Source organism: Salvelinus sp. IW2-2015, linkage group LG3, assembly GCF_002910315.2.
Source record: "Salvelinus sp. IW2-2015 linkage group LG3, ASM291031v2, whole genome shotgun sequence".
NCBI lineage: Eukaryota > Metazoa > Chordata > Actinopteri > Salmoniformes > Salmonidae > Salvelinus > Salvelinus sp. IW2-2015.
In genome coordinates this window covers 1523880-1544784 of record NC_036840.1, presented here as the reverse complement: position 1 = coordinate 1544784, position 20905 = coordinate 1523880, and the positions used below count along the sequence as shown (strand labels likewise).

The 20905-nt window shown below is 41.2% G+C and overlaps 1 pseudogene; it reads right to left on the bottom strand.

Moving 5' to 3' along the window:
- The window catches only part of LOC111955679 (anoctamin-4-like), a 44669-nt pseudogene that overhangs the window by 6826 nt on the left and 16938 nt on the right, over window positions 1-20905 (bottom strand).

Genomic DNA, 20905 nt, shown 5'->3' with positions numbered 1-20905 from the left:
TCAACAACTCTTCAACTAACTATCCAGTAACCCTACACCCTAACCCTAATTTTCTGGTTCATAACATAGAGGTTAGAGTGAGAATACAGTGTTCCAAGCTACTTTCCACTTAATCTTAGACACCCAAAACAAATTTTGGGGGTATTTGCGGCATAAACTCAATTCAGTTCTGGGCGGAGACGTGTTAGGAAATATACTAAAGAGARTAGTGAAGTCTCCACCCCTCTAAACTGAAACTCTCAGACAGTTTCTGGCAAGTTTACGGGACAAATTGTCCCCTCCACTTCCTAAATTCGAAAGATGCGAGCACCTGCGAAATTGTGATGTGATCAGCGATGAAAAATCTACGTACTGGAACAAAGTTCCTAATTCGTAGTGGCATCCCACAGTCTGTCGTTAGATGCTACTACCATTTATGTTATGTGCATCTGTCCACGTGAGTACTTTCCACTATAAATTTTCCACATTGAACACATTTGAAAAGACGAATGAAAAACATACAAGTTCACTCACCTCTTCCAGTTTCCAGCGGTTAATGAGGCGGATATAGGCTCCTGGCCGACCAGTGAACCTGACAAAGGTGGTCACATCATTTTACTAACTAATCTCTATGAAATATAGCTGGGTATTACAATTTACACCATGAAGTAGGGATGTTTCCTCACCTGCCCAGGAAAAAAGCTATGTAGAAGGTAGAGCTGTTGAGATTGACAAACTGAAACAGGAACATCTTCAGGGTGAAGCTGTTCTCCCACTCGGACTCAGTCCTTGGCTGCTCTGTGGATACAGAAACAGAGGGAGAGAGAAAATAGAGAATAAGATTAAAATAGAGAAAGAAAAGAGGGAGACAGAAAGAGAGAGGGTGTGTATAAAATGACAGCCCTTGCATTATATTGACTGTAATTACCTCTGAGAATGGCATGTTACAGCATGATGACAGATGGAGGAACAGTTGTAGCTTACCTAAATTGGTGAGCAGAAGGGCAACTTTTTCATACAACTGAAAAAAAAACAAGGTTACCAGTTAATAGGGTTTGTTTTCCATGATTCTCATGCTGTTGTAGATAAAACGCGATACGTCATGGCATTGAAGGGCGTTAGGATCCATTTTTATCAACATTTTGAGCGCAACTGTATTTAACTATATCAAAAAGCGCTACACGACATTAGGGTTTCACCACTGATAGACATTAATATACACTGAGTGTACAAAACATTAAGAACACCTTCCTAATATTGAGTTGCACCCCCCTTTGCCCTCAGAACAGCCTCAATTCATCAGGTCATGGACAAGGCGTCGAAAGCGTTCCACAGGGATGCTGGCCCATGTTGACTCCAATGATTCCCCCATGAATTGCTGGTAGTGGATCTCTACTCCAAATAGCTTGTTCCATCTCATCCCACAGATGCTCAATTGGATTGAGATCTGATGACTGGGCAGGCCACTGCAGTAAGCTGAATTCATTCATGTTTGTGGAACCATTTCTGGACAATCCTAGCCTTGTGGCATGGGGCATTATCCTGCTGTTAAAAATCTATTTGCAGACAGATACACTGCTGCCATGAAGGGATGCACCTGATTGGCAATGATGTTCAGATATCCTTTGGCATTCAAATGTTGCTCCACTTTTATCAAGGGGCCTAATGTGTGCCATGAAAACACACCCCACACCATCACCACCAGCCTGCAATGTTGACATACATCAGTGTGAAACAGCAGGAACCAGGATTCATCAGACCAGGCAATGTTTATCCAATTCTCCAGTGTCTTCGTTGCTTAGCCCACTGCAACCGCAGTTTCTTGTTTTTAATGAAAGAAGTGGAACTCTGTAAGGTTGTCGGCTGCCATACCCCATTCGTGTCAAGGTACGACGAGTTGTGCATTCTTTTGTGTGTTTTTGGGCACCAATGTTGTACTGGACTGTCATTTGACTAACTGTAGCCCGTCTGCTGCTCTGCACAATTTGTCAGCCTCCTTTGTCCCGTCATCAATGACCCGTTTTTTAACCACTGGTTTGCCATTGGCTGGATGTCCTTTGGGTGGAGCAGGTGTTCCTAATGTTGTGTACACTCAGTGTGTGTGTGATATATATGTGTGTGTGTGTATGTATGTATATATATATGCCACTTTTTTAATCTCATAATCCTAAATGCATTTCTCAACAAAGCCCTTACCACATTGAGGAGCATGATGATGCAGAAGTTGATACACACGGCTGTGCCGGTGGTGGCCACCTGAGAGTTATTCCTGATGAGAGCCCAGCCGAAGGCGGCAAAAGTGCTGACTGTGATCACYCGGTAAATCACGATGCCGAAGACGGCAGCGATCACCACCAGGATCTGAGTATGTCAATAAAACATTCTGGTCAGACACACCGATAGCAACAAGGCAAATTTGATAGCTCACTGGCTTGAGTTGGCTTGCTTGCAACATCACAGTTGTGGGTTTGATTCCTGCATGGGCCACTTACTGAAGATTTGAATGAATTCAAACAAAACCCAGTGGGAAACTAGTTCAACAAGCGGCAAGCATGAGGCAACATGCAAACCATTTTAATGAATCTGTGCCAACGCAAATTAATTTATTATGAAATATTCACTATACCTACTCCAGGGACTTACCATAAAGAAGATTCCAGAAGCTGAGACGATGAGTCGGCTGTACTTGTCTGTAAAGGCCTGGTACGGCTCAGGCTTTCCAGATATGGGGTTCATCCTCTCCTTTTTGGAATATTTGGCCTCAAACTGGGGACGGATTTCCTCCTGCAGCACACAGAAAGCTGGCTGAGCCACAAACGCTCCCAGAATGTTCTGCAAACGTCTGCAAAATGTTCTAGGAACGTGATCATGACACGTCTCCTTGGATTTCTTGAAACAGCTGTAGAACGCATAACTGTGGGTATTTCAAGAACACAGCAGAGTGTCATAACCAAGGTTGAATATTTTCCTGGTATTTTACAAATGTTCCATCTCAAGAATAAAATCACTTTTCTCCCGGGTAACCCAGTATTTCCCGCCAAAACTGGAAGAGTCATTCAAAGTGTTAAATTTTTTGAGTGTGGACTATGTCACTGTATTATATGGACATCGCTCAAACCATGAAGCGGGGAGAGAAACTGTTATGCTGGTGCAGGACATGCAGCCTACAAAGTTAAAATTATAGGCAAGTGAATTTGATTGAAAAAAAATTATGTAGTAAGGCCTATTTTACATTTCTATAATTAGTAGGCTTACACCTATATACACACCTTTCATAATATTTCCCCTAATGTTGTGTGACGTGTGTATTAGCGTATAACCACCCCGTTTGGTAATATTTAGATATGTGCAAAACTGGCAAACACATTTGGAAGGAAAATAAGTGGGCAGAATGTATATATTTTTGTTATTCAATTTAAAACCCTAATTTTAGAAAGGGGGTGTTTAAAAAAATATATTACATGAATGTACCTCAACATAAAAAAAAGAAAACAATTCTGTGCTCCATACTGAGGTGGGCTGTCTGTCCCCAACGTGAGCGTTGATGATTGATCATGGAGATTTGTGATAGCAGAGAGAAGGCCATAGACTCTATAAATTATATGTCTAAATCTTAACAGTTATATTTCACATCATGCTGTTCATAGAAATAATTTACCGGTTTCTTGCTGTTAGTTATCCAGAGAAAGGGGATTGGGTTTGGGTGGAAAATCTCAGTAACCCAGTTCCCGCTACTCAAACCTAGTCATAACCCGAGTGGGAATCTCAAGGCAATGCTCCCTCTTGTAATATGTTGTATATTTCAGCAAAGTGGAACATCCCTAGGACCTTCATGGTATGATTGTTAAAATCTTATAAGAAATGTAAAAAAAAAAAAAAATTATCTGAAAAGATCTTCTTGCAAGAAACACACACGTTATGCCTGGGAGATTATTTCTAATTTGATGATGCTGACTACAATGAAGATATATTTACCTCCTCTTCCTCCCAGTCAATTAGGTCCCAGTCATACGCAAGGACCGCTCGCCGCCTCTTCCAGAACTCGAGAAACACGGTTGCTAAAATACACAACTAGGTTAGTGTTTGAGGGTTGTTAGGGCTAGGTGAGTATGTGTCATATTCAATGTGGGACAAATATGTACACTTGTGTTCAAGCTATAAAACAGTGTTGGCAATGTATTACAAACAGAATCATTTAAATTCAACCATCTCTTGGAATGCTGCCAAAAACAGGAATCATTTAAATTCAATGTTGAAGGAAGGTTGTTTTGCATGACTCAAAATGATTAAATTATCACTTCAAGAAGTTCTCCACATTCAGATAAGACAATAATACAAGTATTTTGCAGCAGGGTTGCTGGGTGCCAGGATTCATACTGTTACTTCAGTTATCTAAAATTGTTCACTATTTTAGCTATTTAGCATGGTCACAATAGGTCATTTCACCAACAAGCCATTGCTGCCTTTAAAGCACTGGAGAGAGAGGGAAGATTCTCCTGAACAAGGTCCTTTGGATGTGTTACCCATTGCCAATCTGTTTACCAGTGTGTCACTTGACAATCAGAGCAATTTCTCTTTGCAGAGGCTGGACTAAGATCAGTTAAACTAGTAGCTCTGAATGCAAAGGCACATGTTTTAGTAGTTCCAGACTGTTGCGTGATGCCGGCCAGTGACTAGCGGTCTCTTTTGGTGGAAAGGCACATGTTTCTGCAGAGCCAGCAGCAGGGGAGCACACTTCAGAGGAATGTTAATGAAGCGATTTCAATGGTATTCTACTGTAGGTGAATGCCAAGAAATAGCCTGTGTTGGACAACAGCAAGGCCCTGCAGCAAGATCCACTGCTCTCCAGACAAACCCAGGTAGGTTGTGTTTTATACTTATTTACAGGCAGTCCAACGATACTGTATTGCAGGAATCATCAAACTAGATTCAGCCGCGGGCCGTTTTTTTCTTGAGCGGATGGTTAGGAGGTTAGAACATAATTACAAATAATTTGTAGACTGCAAAAAGACTGCCCAAACAGATTGTTTGACTTAAACAATAATTTCAAACCTTGCTTGCATTTGTATATGATCACGTCATGTCTCTCTATTATGCGGGAGAATACATGGGAACAGATTTCTTAAATTAAAGTAACTAAAGCTGTTTTCTTTTTTACAGTCTCATGTTCAACAATGAAAATTCCCCCCACAAAAAAAAGAAAACGTTTTTGCTCAGAAAACTTTGGGGGCCAAATAAAACCACCAGCGGGCCAAATTCGGCCCACAGCCCGCCAGTTGGGGAACCATGATGTATTAAGTATCTGAGGGCCTATGCAGTTATTTAGCCTTGATTAATCCCAAATGTATTTTAAAATGTTTTGCTTTATTGTCCTACTTTTATACCTGTGGTTCCACTTGTATGCACCTATATGATTATAAGTGTGTCTGGATATTGTGTCAGATAAATTACTAAAATGTAAATGTAATTGCACTACAGAAAATTATTGCAATCTACCAGTTGAAAGAACACCGAATGCAGTTAGGTTGTTTATCACTTGTAGATTTTCCATAATTTGCTCTAGCAACAACAAAAAGACTAAAAACGTGAGTAGGCTATGGGATTGTTACAAAAGAGTAGTGTGCTATTGAAGTGTAGCTAACATGTATTACTTACATGTTTCAGGTTAGTTTATTCATTTTTGCTACCTACTGTAACTGTTTCACMTTTTCAGCTGATCTACTTTGTTGCATGAAGTTGAGTGAAGCACAGTTAACGCAATATATTTGACCATTGAAGTACTGTAACTTTGTACCAAGGAGATTAAATCGCCAATTTGTGACTAATTAATTAAAGGCAGGGTTAGATAAAATATTTTTGGTAGACATTGCACTCAAGAGAATGATGAATGGTGGAGATTTAACCTACATTTGACCCCATTAACCTATACATGAATCTCGCTAAGACATTAGATAACACGTTAGATAACACATTAGGGAAAAAATTCACAATAGGCGAAACAGCACCACTGGACACCCCACCCGTATTGTTCTTATTTTGAGGAAATAAGCATCCAGCATCGTACATACTCTGCTGTTCTCTTGCGCGTGCAAAGATGGCCGAGGGGGAAAAAACAATTTGTTTTAAAACCTCTTGAAGCTAGGGGGCAGAATTTGTATGTTTGGAACAATAACGTTCCCATTGTAAGCTGCCTATTTCTCAGGTCCAGATGCTAGAATATGCATATAATTGACAGAGTAGGATGGAAAACACTCTAAAGTTTCCAAAACTGTCCAAATATTGTCTGTGAGTATAACAGAACTGATTTTGCAGGCGAAAACCTGAGGAAATCCAACCCGGAAGTGACTTATATTTTGAAAAATCCCTGTTCCATTGCCTGCCTTTCGTCCATTTAAAAGGGATTTTTTATTTTTTTATTTTACCGTTATTTTACCAGGTAAGTTGACTGAGAACACGTTCTCATTTGCAGCAACGACCTGGGGAATAGTTACAGGGGAGAGGAGGGGGATGAATGAGCCAATTGTAAACTGGGGATTATTAGGTGACCGTGATGGTTGAGGGCCAGATTGGGAATTTAGCCAGGACACCGGGGTTAACACCCCTACTCTTACGATAAGTGCCATGGGATCTTTAATGACCTCAGAGAGTCAGGACACCCGTTTAACGTCCCATCCGAAAGACGGATATCAACCAGATTCCTTTTCCTGTGGCTTCCTCAGGGTGTGAACAGTCTTTAGACATAGTTTCAAGCTTTATTTTGAAAAATTAAGCGAGATTTATTCAAAACGCTCAGTGGATGAACGGATGTCCTCAACACCCCGGAAACCGGCTGCGCGCGTGCGCCATCGTGCGCTATCATGCATACATTTCTTTCCCCCCACACCAAACGCGATCACGACACGCAGGTTAAAATATCAAAACAAACTCTGAACCAATGACATTAATTTGGGGACAGGTCGAAAAGCATTAAACATGTATGGCAATTTAGCTAGCTAGCTTGCACTTGCTAGCTAATGTTAATTTGTCCTATTTAGCTAGCTTGCTGTTGCTAGCTAATTTGTCCTGGGATATAAACATTGAGTTGTTATTTTACTAGAAAAGCACAAGGACCTCTACTCCGACAATTAATCCACACATAAAACGGCCAACCGAATCGTTTCTAGTCATCGCCCTCCTTCCAGGCTTTTTCATCTTTTAATAAAACTTTCATTGTATTACTACGACAACCGGCAACAAAGTTCGTCGTCCAGTCACCCACGTGGGTATAACCAATGAGGAGATGGCACGTGGGTACCTGCTTCTATAAACCAATGAGGAGATGGAGAGGCAGGACTTGCAGCGCGATCTGCGTCAGAAATAGGAACGACATCTATTTTAGCCCTTGGTCGCAGACGCTCGTTGGCGCGCGCAAGCAGTGTGGGTGCAATAATTGAATAACATGGATTTCTACATTTATTTTGCGACGCTCGCGCACGCGACGTGTCCGGTCTGGTCAGCATGTTCTTGCGCGCGACACTGGTTGCTCAACATTTTCTTTCTTCTCGCAGTATTGAATAGTTTACAGTCCGGTTGAAATATTATCGATTATTGATGTTAAAAACAACCTGAGGATTGATTATTAAAAACGTTTGACGACCTTTACGGATACTATATGGAATTTTCGTCAAGACTTGATGACTTGCTTAGGCTGTGGAATACTGAACATAACGCGCCAAACAAATGGAGGTATTTTGATATAAAAAAAAATCTTTATGAACAAAAGGAACATGTGTGTAACTGGGAGTCTCGTGAGTGCAAACATCCGAAGATCATCAAAGGTAAGCGATTAATTTTATTGCTTTTCTGGCTTTCGTGACCAATCTACATGGCTGCTAGGTGTTCTTAATGTTTTGTCTAGTGATCGATAAACTCACAAACGCTTGGATTGCTTTCGCTGTTAAGCATATTTTCAAAATCTGACACGATAGGTGGATTAACAACAAGCTAAGCTGTGTTTTGGTATATTTCACTTGTGATTTCATGAAAATAAATATGTTTAGTATTTTTTTTGAATTTGGCGCTCTGCAATTCAGCGGTTGTTTACGAAAATGATCCCGCTAAAGGGATCCGTGCGTCAAGAAGTTTTAAGTAACGTCTTTGTTGTTGTAATATCGCAAACAGATGTGGCAGTTTCACCGCTGGATTCAAGCTTTAAGTACACGATGCCTAAGTAAAGCCATCACAAACAACGACCACTGATCAACACGTGACCATTCAAAACAGTATGACAAAAATCATGACTCATGAAGTATGCAATCAGTAACCATAACGTACACTGAAGAAACATGCAAACCCTACTGTCACAAGCTGTTATGAAGAATGACAGCCTCTGTCAAGTCCAAAATGTTGTTATCTAAAGCAATTGGTGGTTGACGCTACATGCTAATGTCTCCGTCTTGTCTGGATTGGTCCTGGTCCAGTGTAAAGGAGTAGATCGATGGGCTGTCCCCAGAATGACAGCTTCTCTCTGGACCTTTCCCAGTCAGACGTCTGGGTCTGGCAGCCAGAACCCACGCCAACGGCGGGTGAGTGAATCACATACAGCTGAAGTCGGAAGTTGACATACACCTTTGCCAAATACATTTAAACTCAGTTTATCACAATTCCTGACATTTAATCAAAAAATGTCAGGTCAGTTATGATCACCACTTTATTTTAAGAATGTGAAATGTCAGAATAATAGTAGAGAATTATTTATTTCAGCTTTTATTTCTTAAATCACATTCCCAGTGGGTCAGAAGTTTACATACACTCAATTAGTATTTGGTAGCATTGTCTTTAAATTGTTTAACTTGAGTCAAACGTTTCGGGTAGCCTTCCATAAGCTTCCCACAATAAGTTGGGCGAATTTTGACCCATTCCTCCTGACAGAGCTGGTGTAACTGAGTCAGGTTTGTAGGCCTCCTTGTTCGCACACGCTTTTTCAGTTCTTCCCACAAATGTTCTATAGGATTGAGGTCAGGGCTTTGTGATGGCCACTCCAATACCTTGACTTTGTTGTCCTTAAACCATTTTGCCACAACTTTGGAAGTATGCTTGGGGTCATTGTCCATTTGGAAGACCCATTTGCGACCAAGCTTTAACTTCCTGACTGATGTCTTGAGATCTTGCTTCAATATCCACATAATTTTCCATCTTCATGATGTTATCTATTTTGTGAAGTGCACCAGTCCCTCCTGCAGCAAAGCAACCCCACAACATGATGCTGCCACCGCCGTGCTTCACGGTTGAGATGGTGTTCTTCGGCTTGCAAGCCTCCCCCATATTCCTCCAAACATAACGATGGTCATTATGGCCAAACAGGTCGATTTTTGTTTCATCAGACGAGAGGACATTTCTCCAAAAAGTACGATCTTTGTCCCCATGTGCAGTTGCAAACCATAGTCTGGCTTTTTTATGGCAGTTTTGGAGCAGTGGCTTCTTCCTTGCTGAGCGGCCTTTCAGGTTATGTCGATATAGAACTCGTTTTACTGTGGATATAGATACTTTTGTAAATGTGTCGTCCAGCATCTTCACAAGGTCCTTTACTGTTGTCCTGTGATTGATTTGCACTTTTCACACCAAAGTACGTTAATCTCTAGGAGACAGAACGAGTCTCCTTCCTGAGCGGTATGGCGGCTGCGTGGTCCCATGGTGTTTATACTTGCATACTATTGTTTGTACAGATGAACGTAGTAACTTCAGGCGTTTGGAAATTGCTCCCAAGAATGAACCAGACTTGTGGAGGTCTACAATTTTTTTTCTGAGGTCTTGGCTGATTTCTTTTGATTTCCCATGATGTCAAGCAAAGAGGCACTGAGTTTGAAGGTAGGCCTTGAAATACATCCATAGGTACACCTACGATTGACTGAAATTATGTCAAGTAGCCTATCAGAAGCTTCTAAAGCCGAGATATCATGTTCTGGAATTTTCCAAGCTGTTTAAAGGCACAGTCAACTTAGTGTATGTAAACTTCTGACCCACTGGAATTGTGATACAGTGAATTATAAGTGAAATTATCTGTCTGTAAACAATTGTTGGAAAAATGACTTGTGTCATACACAAAGTAGATATCCTAACCCACTTTCCAAAACTAGTTTGTTAATAAGAAATTTGTGGAGTGGTTGAAAAATGAGTTTTAATGACTCCAAGTGTAATGTAAACTTCCGACTTCAACTGTAAATCAAGTGCTATATATTGCATCTGAAAATGCACCTTGGAGCATTGCTCCATTGTTTGTGTTGGTCAATTCATTCTTCTTGGATAAACTGAATTTAAATAGTAGACTTACAGTACAGTATTATATGTAGAGTGTGTAATGAATACCTGATCCAATGTATGTTGAAGTTAAATCCCTCTATACCATAAATTGCTCACCATAAAAGATGAATGACAAGGACATTTATAAGAGTGGTTTCCATAAGCCCTGAAGACAATGTCTGAATTTTAAAGCTATTTTAATGAGCACAGTCTGGCAGCGCACTCACCACCTCAGCTTTGGAAGTCACCTGAGAAGAATAGAAGAAACATTACACAACTTGTATTTCTCATTTGAACTATCTGGAAAATAGAGAGGACTGGTAGTATGGATTAGTGTTTGGGCAGTTTACAGTCCGGTATCTACAGTGTTTAAAGCCATAGTTGTGTACGTGCCTGTTTGTGTACGTTTCTGGAAAACAGATGGAAGAGGACTGGTGTGGAAGAGGAAATTAGATTTTTAATTTGATTTAAAAATTTTAATCTGTTCTTCGTCTTGTCCTTTTAAGGTTTTCTGTTCCCTGATATGTAATATAACTAGTTTTGTTTAGAACTGTTTCTAAACTGCCTTGTTGTAATTTCCTGTCAAACAATCTTTTCATTGTTCCTGTTGTCCCAGGATGTGTGGGGGAGTGGACATGTCCTTGATATGATTAGTCTTTCCTCAGAGTCTACTTCTGTGGTGATAAGCAGAAGTTACCGGACTCATTTGAAGTGCATGTGAAACACCCACCCCATCCTTGGTCTGTATAAAATGTCTGTGGAGAACAAATAGCGAGTCAAGTTGGTTTTCCCTTGCATGCAATGCTCGTAATAAAGCTTTTTTATTTTGAGATTGGACTGCCTTTTTCCACCACATTGGTTACAGTCTACAACTTCGTATGGTTACTTTGCTATATGTTGCAAAGGGCTTGCCCTGGCCATTACGAGCGCTTGTCCAGATGTGCTAGGTCTAATCTAGGTCCATTTCCCCAGGGACATTTGGAATAACTGTAGACATTTGAATCATCCCTTCCTCTACATCAGTCTATCAGCTTTGCGGCTTTCCTTTCTCACTAACTCTTTTTCCCACCTGTCTTCTCACACAGCCGCCCAGGTCTTATTTGGCTAGCGCTTTGTTGGCGTTTGGCCTGCAGTTCTAACCTAGCATGTGTTCTGCTGCTGAAGTGCTGGAGTTTTGACACGAGGCTAAAAGCAGGCTCTTAAAAACCTGCGCCTCTACAGGAAGCTCCTCACAACAGGTAGGCCTATTCCAGGGATGTTGCATTGACACAGTGCATGTGATCCATGAACTGACCAAGGCAAGTATGTAGTTTGACAAAAACTTGTTTTTGCTTTATCAAATCCACTGAACACTTTCGATCTCCCTACATTCTGAAATCAAAAGTTAAGCGGTTGAAATGCGACCTTTCATGTTGAAATAAACAGGAGGCAATGTTAATCAACACCTGATTCCATATGTGTTTCAGTCCCTTCCTCCATCATTCAACTCCCAGAGACTTGAAGAGTGTGAAACCACCGGCTTACTGTCGTTATGAAGTAGTGGCTGAATCCTCCCTGCCTAGACCCTGCTGCTACTGACGATGAGGAGGCTGGCCCTGCACTAACGCTCCCTATACACCCTTTGCCTGGGATCTGTGTAAATGGCTGAGGAGAACCATGTACACTTCACTGTAAATACTGACACTTAAATATAGTGAACATGGAATGCTGATCCATAAAACTGTTGAGTAAGTTACTTCTTAAACTTTATTTTTCAATAAAATGAGATGTGTTTTAAATTGAACCTATAGTATTTATACTAAATGATAACTCACCCCACACAGCCATGAATACAGCAAAGAAAACTGTGCTTGCTTCCGTTGTCAAAAAGATGGGTGACCTAAAGCCAAGAAACAGATCAATAGCAATTGGTTAGAGAAATGAATTCAGTACAAACACATAAATAGTCACATTTGTATAGAAAGATTACAAAGGAGGGTTGTTTTGTTAGACATTTTCCAGAGCAAGCTCACAAGTAGTCCCGTGTAGCTCAGTTGGTAGAGCGTGATGCTTGAAACGCCAGGGTTGTGGTTTCGATTCCCATGAGGGCCAGTATGAAAATGTATTCATTCACTACTGCAAGTTGCTCTAGATAAGAGCGTCTGCTAAATTACAAAAATGTGAAGTAAAAAGGTTGCCTTGCTAAGTGTGTTGTACTTATGTTACTGTGGCATAGTCTGAGTAAAATGTTTGGTCAAAAAATGCAATATTGTTTTAAAAGTATATGACAAAAATCTCTGTTCCTGGGAGTGCTGCAGTGTACGCAGGCTTTTGTTTCAGCCCAGCTCTACACAAAAATAATTGTGTCTAATTATGACCATCATTAGTTAATCATGTTGAATACACACCAGTGGCTCTCCAGGATCGGAATTAGCCACAATGCCCTGATGTTTGGTCAGCATTGCTCAGTCTGGGGAAACGTTTAACATACTCTACATGGTAGTACGGAAAGTTCACCTTGGCATAGATGCAGCTGCTGAAGTCTCAGGTAGGGCAGTACTCGTCACATATGGGGCACATGATGGATGTCAGTGGCCTGGCAGATTTCTTTACTGGAGAATCACAGACAAACCTTTAGCCTGGTTCCATACACTCATCATTCTTAGTGCATTTATCAGCCTGTGTCAGTGTTTGCATTGATAGCATTGGTAATAGACTTCTACCAGACTAAGGCCAAATTTACACCAGTGTAAAGCATGGTGTCTGTTTGGTATTTTTTCTAGTGGAAGAACACAAGACCAGACATAGTGAAGGATAAAAATATGCATAAAATACTAAGGTAAAACAATTGAGGTAAAACCTAATTGAAGAAGACCAATGAGTATTAGCTGAGCTCACATTACCTGACCTGGCAGTGGTCTAGGGTGAACGCAGCCGTAGAGGAAGACCATGAGCCCAACCAGCGCGCAGGGAACAGCATCCCAGGTGTACAACCCAGCCAGGCAAAAATAGAGACCAATTTTCCTTCCCAGGGGGGTGGGAAATATACGCCTGACAACACCCCAGGAGACAAACCATGTCATTATGTACCAACCACTGAAATTATGTTGTGGCTTTCAATTACGTTTTTAATGATCTAGTAAATTCACTCCTTCATTGGATTAATTCATGTGGCTTTAATACATGTGGCTGGTGGAAAGTTGTATTGTTTGCCAGATCGAGGAACAACCTGCAAAGGTGCAGATAATAACCCAAATTTGGGGTATTAGATTCTTGTGATGTCCTTATAGAGCAGGAGTGTTACACAGTGTTTGTACCTTATGAAGGTCCAGTGGCTGGTACTTGGGTACGCACACCACCCCACCAGGCCCAGCAATTCATACAGCAAGTGTCTGTGGTTCTCTGCCCATGCGTCCGGATTGGAGGTTCTTACTTCTGTTAGCTCCCCTGTAACACACAACACACATTATTATAACTACAGATGTGGGATCTGTAATTTGATCACTTTTTTTGTTGCTGACGAGAAATGCTTGAAGTTTGTATTTTCCCTTGAAATATAAGACTTGTATTTGTCCCTATGAAAAAATGTTAAACCCCTACAAAAAATGTCCATTAAATAAATAAAATAATAATTAACATTTCCGGTTGCCGCAGGATTATTTTCTCTGTAGTGAACCGACTCAAAGGAAGATCCTACAAGTGATATTTCTCTTCCAAGTCATGTGTGAAGTGTCCAGTGCATTCTCAATGAGGGGAAACGCTGCCTCGTATGAACTATTGGCTCAAAAGACGATTCAGCCCTGCGAGCATACAACAAGAGAAACATGAATACAGCGTCAAACCCTCTACATACCGCAGAGACATGCTGTATCTAAAAGATGGAACACATCTAGCAGTGGGACTTGTACTAACTTGGAGAGGCCCAGGTAGACCCTACCGGTAGGAGCAGTTGGCCTGTACACTGAAAGGTCGCTGATTTCGAAATCTCTGAGCCGATCCGCTGAAAAACTCGGTCAATGTACCTTGAAGCAGGCACTTAACCCTAATTTCGTCTAAAATCAACCTGGATAAGAGCGCTCGCTAATGACTACAATGAAATGTATAATCCAGAGGCCATTTGTAACTGTGTTAGACGACGAATGACAATCTCACCCATTTGTCTTTGCCTCCTCATATTTGACCTTTGCAGCAAAGATATGCATGGACGATGCGATTCGGATAGCGTATGTGAAGAACGGTCTTCGTTTGTAATGGTGCAAACTGTAACAATTAGATAGCAGGAAAAGGATCCAGATCCATATTCTTCTATGACCGTTCATGTCCGTTGTGATCTAATTGAGCTTTTTAAAAGCACACCATTTGGACTGATGTACCAATCTCAGTGCATTCTTATACATTATTGCCTCGACATGGGCTAGCTTGTGAGCCCCCGCCAAAAAGGCCACCGTAAAGAAATTGGACGCACACACACAAGAACATTTTGTTCAGTTTGTTTACCCTGCAAAATGTGGTACCCAAAAACTAAGAATTGTGGTTTAATATGGAAGACAATTGAATCATTTTCACCTTTAAGTTAGTCGAGGAAACAACAATACCAGACACACAACACACACACTCACTCACTGATGTAATTCTGGAGCGACTGAAGGGGGCGGTAAACTCCGTTTTCCTCTCCAGGTCAGGGAGGGCAGTTGTTGTAAATCTCATAGTTGCGAGGCAGCCATCTTCGAAATCTTTGATTCTCTTCTCCATCCTGGATGGTGCAAGAGAAACCCAAAACCCACATCAAACATAGCCAGAACCATTAACATTAGGGTGGTTGCCCAAAATTCAACCAATAAATCAATTCGCACTCACCTACTCATGACTTGTACGCGTCGATGCATGTAGTAGATTTTCTCCTGAAAACTCCACAACATTATCAACTATTAAAAATCTCAGTGATTACAGTGGCCTGCGGCGGTCTAGCAGTCTAGGTCACTTAAGCCTCTGGAACAACACGGTGCTCGCATGTGTTAGAATGTAAGAGTGCTGCTAGAGGGGTCGATTCTATCTAACAAACATGAAGAAATACAGAAAATAAAAGTGCATTGGCAAATAACTGTAGATTCATAGTGAGTGAGTGAGAGAAGTGAAGTGAGTGAGTGAGTGAGTGAAGTGAGTGAGTGAGTGTGAGTGAGTGAGTGAGAGTGAGTGAGTGAGTGAGGAGCTGAGTGAAGACGAGAGACGAGAGAAGACAGAGAGACAGAGAGACAGAGAGACAGAGAGAGACAGGCAGTGTGTGTGGTGGGAACCTGTTTGTCGATGTGATTTATGTGGGTGAGTGTCTGGAATCCAAGAGGCTGTGTGTTCGTCCTCCCCACCTGAACGGCATCCGAATGTTCATAAGCTCTGCGTAGCGACACAGCACCTCCCAGGGAGCATGCAGCTTCAGGAAGATCACATCACTGTTGCACACAGACAACTGTTGGAGGGGAAAAGACCCAGCATTAGAAGTATTACGTCCTGTTGATACTATTTCTTAGAACAGTTTCTTAGCACATTCAAAAATGTGAATAATATAAAATCTAATGTTTTAAATGAAAATGTTTCTATTCTAAATCATGTTGCCACACATGTATCGAGCTTCAGTAGATATGACATTATTTTGATCTCTTTTAGTCCTCATTTGGACTAATCTTCCAAGAGTAGAGAGGTCTATGGACTTCATAACTGGACATAAAGAGGAAAGGGACAGTTGAAATATTGATTTTCTTTTCTCTCTCATCATTTCCTGTGACTGATCTCAGAACAGTTAACAGGCATTCGCTGTCATGGCTACGGAATAGTTTTTACTAGGATCTTTAAAAGATACCAAACTATGTGAGTTTGATTTCTTTAAAATCCCAGTAGCACAGTTATATAGTCAGTACTGCATTCTCTGATAATTTCAAGCAGAATTCTGCCTTGCATCTTGTTGTCATCATAAGCAGTCTGACAGCAAATGATGCTGTTAAAAGAGAGAAGAAGCATAGTCTCTTTGAATGCTCCATATGATGACCTTGATGTTACTGCGTCAGCACACTAGGCGTCAGCCACTCACACACATGCAAAAGCACACACTCAGCACATTGCTTCCCTGCTCCATTTAAAACAGGCTTGAGGATGAAACTTGCCATCAGCACATTTGCATTGGTTTATGAGTGAAAGGCAGAGCTTCAGTGACTACTGTAATACTGTCATACTATAATATACTATTACTGTAATACTATGTTACTGTAATACTCCGTAGTACTCGCCTCCTTCTCCATCTGCAAGCCCTCGGCCCGGATGTTGCGCTCAAATATTTCCCTCTTCTCCGACTGTGGACCAGACTTCCTGTAAACCAGGATGTAGTCGATGTGGCACTTGCCATCGCTGAAGCACAAGCCACTGGACCTACTTCTCCCTACCTGGGGAGANGGACCAGACTTCCTGTAAACCAGGATGTAGTCGATGTGGCACTTGCCATCGCTGAAGCACAAGCCACTGGACCTACTTCTCCCTACCTGGGGAGAGAAACAGAGGGAGGGAGTAACCACTATAAAGTTGTTTGACCCAAAGTGACTTTAATATATTTTACCATTAACATTTACAGAGGCAGTTGAGCTAAAGTGCTTTGCTCATAAGCACAATATCTAAATATGCTCTTCCAAGGGTTATATATCACACTACTGTAGTAAGAAACCAATGAGCTCACCCTAAGAAGACGAAACGTCTTTACAGATCCCCCAAGGAGGATAAGAATAACACTGACAGCAGCCAGCTTCAACCCACATCGACCATACGTGCTTTACGGACACACCTGTAATTGACCTCTCACCTCTGGTGCCGGGTCAGTCCTGGTGTTGTCGTCCAGGATGCTACTGGTCCCGGGGTCAAGTAGGGTCGAGTCGCCATCTTTGGACGGAGTGCTCAGCCCCTCCAAACTCTCCATTAACAACTTCACATCCTTCAAAACTGGACAGAACATCAGCAGAAAACCCAGCGTCATTGGTCAAACCCTCAATATGTTGTTGATTCTGTGGACACCTAGATTACTTCCTAACTCACTTAATCCATCAAAAACAATTAACAACATATTGACAAAAATCAAAAAAAAATTATAATAATTAAGTGCATGACTACCACTCAGATTTCAACTTCACAAAAGTTTTTTTGTCTCATAAAAMTTGCTCTTTAAAAAGATGCTGCACAACAGTTACATTATGGTAATGTTATTTGGTTGAGGTACCCCTTMAAGGAGGTGCCAAATGGCTTACCGGGGGGTGGCACGCTGTTCTGTGTGCTGGGGGAATCCGGGGCCCCAGCCAAGGACTCCTCCATTCTGACTGGCGACCTGTTGTGGGGGAAGGAGAAATCCGCAGCCTCAACCCCAGGGGACGGGGGACGCAGAACTCTGCGTCTGTGGGGGCTCTGCCATTGGAGCTCAGCCCCATGTAGAGAGAAACTCACACCTGGAGGAGAGATACAGAGAGAGACAGAAAGACAGAGCGAAAGAGAGAGAAAAAGAGAGAGAAAGAGACAGTGAGAGAGAGAGACAGTGAGAGACAGAGAGGAGAGGGAGAGAATTCATCATATAATCAACCATCAGTAAAGACTGAGGCCCCACATTTAGTGGAAAACAGATGACAGAAGAGGGTGAGGGGTATTATCAGAGCTCAGTAAATAAAGTAAAACTCACAGTTAAATAAGGGTTCAATAAAATACAAATAAAATAACCTAACAGTGAGGGAGCTGGAACATTTACATTGTAACGTTTGAGACCTTATCAAACCTTCAGGAGACATCCTCTGTTGGTTAGGAAATGGGAGATAGGTGAATCCAGAGTCTTATATAGTAGGGCTGGGAATTGCCCGGGAGTTCACGATATTATCATCTCGATACTTAGGTGCCGATATGATAATGTATGGCAAATCTCACGATTCTATATGTATGGTGATTCTATATGTATGGTGATTCTATGATTTTATTGCGATGCGATACAATGATTTTATTGCGATGCGATACAATGATTTTATTGCGATGCGATACAATGATTTTATTGCGATGCGATACTGATTTTTTGCGATGCGATATCAATGATTTTATTGCGATGCGATACAATGATTTTATTGCGATGCGATACAATGATTTTATTGCGATGCGATACGATGATTTATTGGGATGCGATACAATGATTTTATTGCGATGCGATACGTGATTTTATTGGGATAAAACTCGTGATCTGTATTTTATTGGATGCGATACTGTGATTTTATTGGATGCGATACATGTGATTTTTATTGGGATGCGATACTGTGATTTTATTGGGATGCGATATCTGTGATTTTATTGGGATGCGAACTTGTGATTATTGGGATGCGTACTGTGATTTTATTGGGATGCGATATCTGTGATTTTATTGGGATGCGATACCTTGATTTAGTTGGGATGCGATACTGTGCATTTATGGGACGATACTGGTGATTTTATTGGGATGCGATACTGTGATTTTATTGGGATGCGATAATGGTGATTTTTGGAGATGCGATACTGGTGATTTTATTGGATGCGATATGCTGATTATTTTATTGGACTTGCGATATTCTGTATTATTATTGGGATGCGATACTGATGATTTTATTGGGATTGCGATAACTGTGTTTTATTGGAGAATCGATAACTGTGATTTTATCTGGAGATGACCGATCCTGCGTGATTTTATTGGGATGCGATACTGTGATTTTATTGGGATGCGATACTGTGATTTTATTGGGATGCGATACTGTGATTTTATTGCGATTCAATGTTTCTAACATATTGCTCACCATATGTCTGCTGCAGAGAGACAAGAGAGAGACATGAGAAAAGTAGTTTTGATCAGTCAGGGAAATAAGTGCTGAAACCATGTTGGCTTAATATTTAAAAAGAAGATGGAGAACAAGCTATAGGAGGTAAATACCAGAGTTTTGGCACAGGTTGGCCCACAGCCGATAGCGCTAGCTAACGCTACCAATAGTAGCAAAAATAAATAAATACTTTTTGTGTCAAATATTGATATAATATTGTCCCAAAATAATACACCCCCCCATCACTATTATACAGACATGCAAATCATGAGTAAACTTTACAGTGGCCCCAAAGAAGATGTAGAGATATATCTATCTCTATACAGTCGGGTCTGAAATGATTGACACCCTTAATAAAGATGAGCAAAAAAGACTGTATAAAATAAATAATACAAACACTCAGCTATATTGTTTGCACATTTTTTTGTTGATACTAATGCAATTTATCAGAGAAAGAAATTGCGTGCCCTTAAGTGATTCTGTGCTCCCCCTGAGAGGAGCCATTATCTAACATGGCCTAGTGAGTAGGCTAACAACAGCCCCTCTGAAGAGGTCTGTGACCCACTCTTCCATTTGACGAGCCTAGGCTCTGGGGAAGGTCGTCGCTGGTCTGACCGCTGAATTTCCCTTTGTGACAGCTCCGCGACTCAGCAGAATATTTCTGCTGAGCCCCAGACATACAGAGGAGGAGTGGGAGAGAGAATGCTCCCTTCCCGCAGTGGCTGAGGTATTGAAATAACAGCAGGTAATAAAACCACCTTGAACTCTTTCTTCCTGGCTGAAATCGATGGGCGGGTTCCCTCAGTGACTTCAGTTGTAATAAACGTTTCACTCAGCCATCAGCTGCTAGGAGGTATTTTATAGCGTGAGTAGAGGTTACTGCAGCCCCAAAGGAGATGTGAGGGATAAAAGCCAGGGCACTATAGAAATCGAATGATTCCATCCATAATAACATTACATTTGAAAGAGTTGTCCAACGCAGCTCTGCCGGTCTGAATTGACACATCAAAGCATATCATTTGCACACTTTAAAATTCCATCTGTGCCCATCAAAATCCAAATGACCTGCTACTTCCAAACAAGAGGTCTATATCGTGCTGTTACCACGACTACCACAGTACCCTCTAAGTTCAAGATTAAGCACAAGTCACAACATTGAGAAAACCCTTTACATTTAAAATATACTTTACATGATTTATATTAACTAGTCAGTAGATTAGACCCTGGAAAATTATAAATATTGAACATGACAAGATGATTGGCCTACTAATAGACCATTAGGTTGAATGATAAGATATGATATAAGCATAGAAGCCTAGGTGTCCATAGAGAAACAAAGCCAATCAATAATTAACAACAGTGGTTCTGTTGCCTCTGAGTGACCACTAGGCAGCAGCACACACACATTTTAGTCATTTAGTAGATGCTCTTATCCAGAGCAACAGTAGTGAGTGCATACATTTTCCAATACTGGTACCCCATGGGAATCGAACCCACAACCCTGGTGTTGCAAGCACCAAGCTCTACCAACTGAGACACACACACACAAAACACAAACTGATTTACACAGAGTCAGACAGTCACAGTGCAGAGTCAATGGGCATATCGGCCAAAATCCTGACCCAAAGTACACACACAAAATGCCAATGGTCATGTGGTAATCCATGCCATAAGCGTGGAGGCCAAGCCAGTGCTAACATGTTGCTATGCTAGCTATCTCAGGAGGATGTTCAGGCTAAGCTAGTTGGTTTAAGTAGTTTCCCACACAAAACCATTGTACAGTCACAAACACATAATACTCCTCTCCACTGAATAGTACT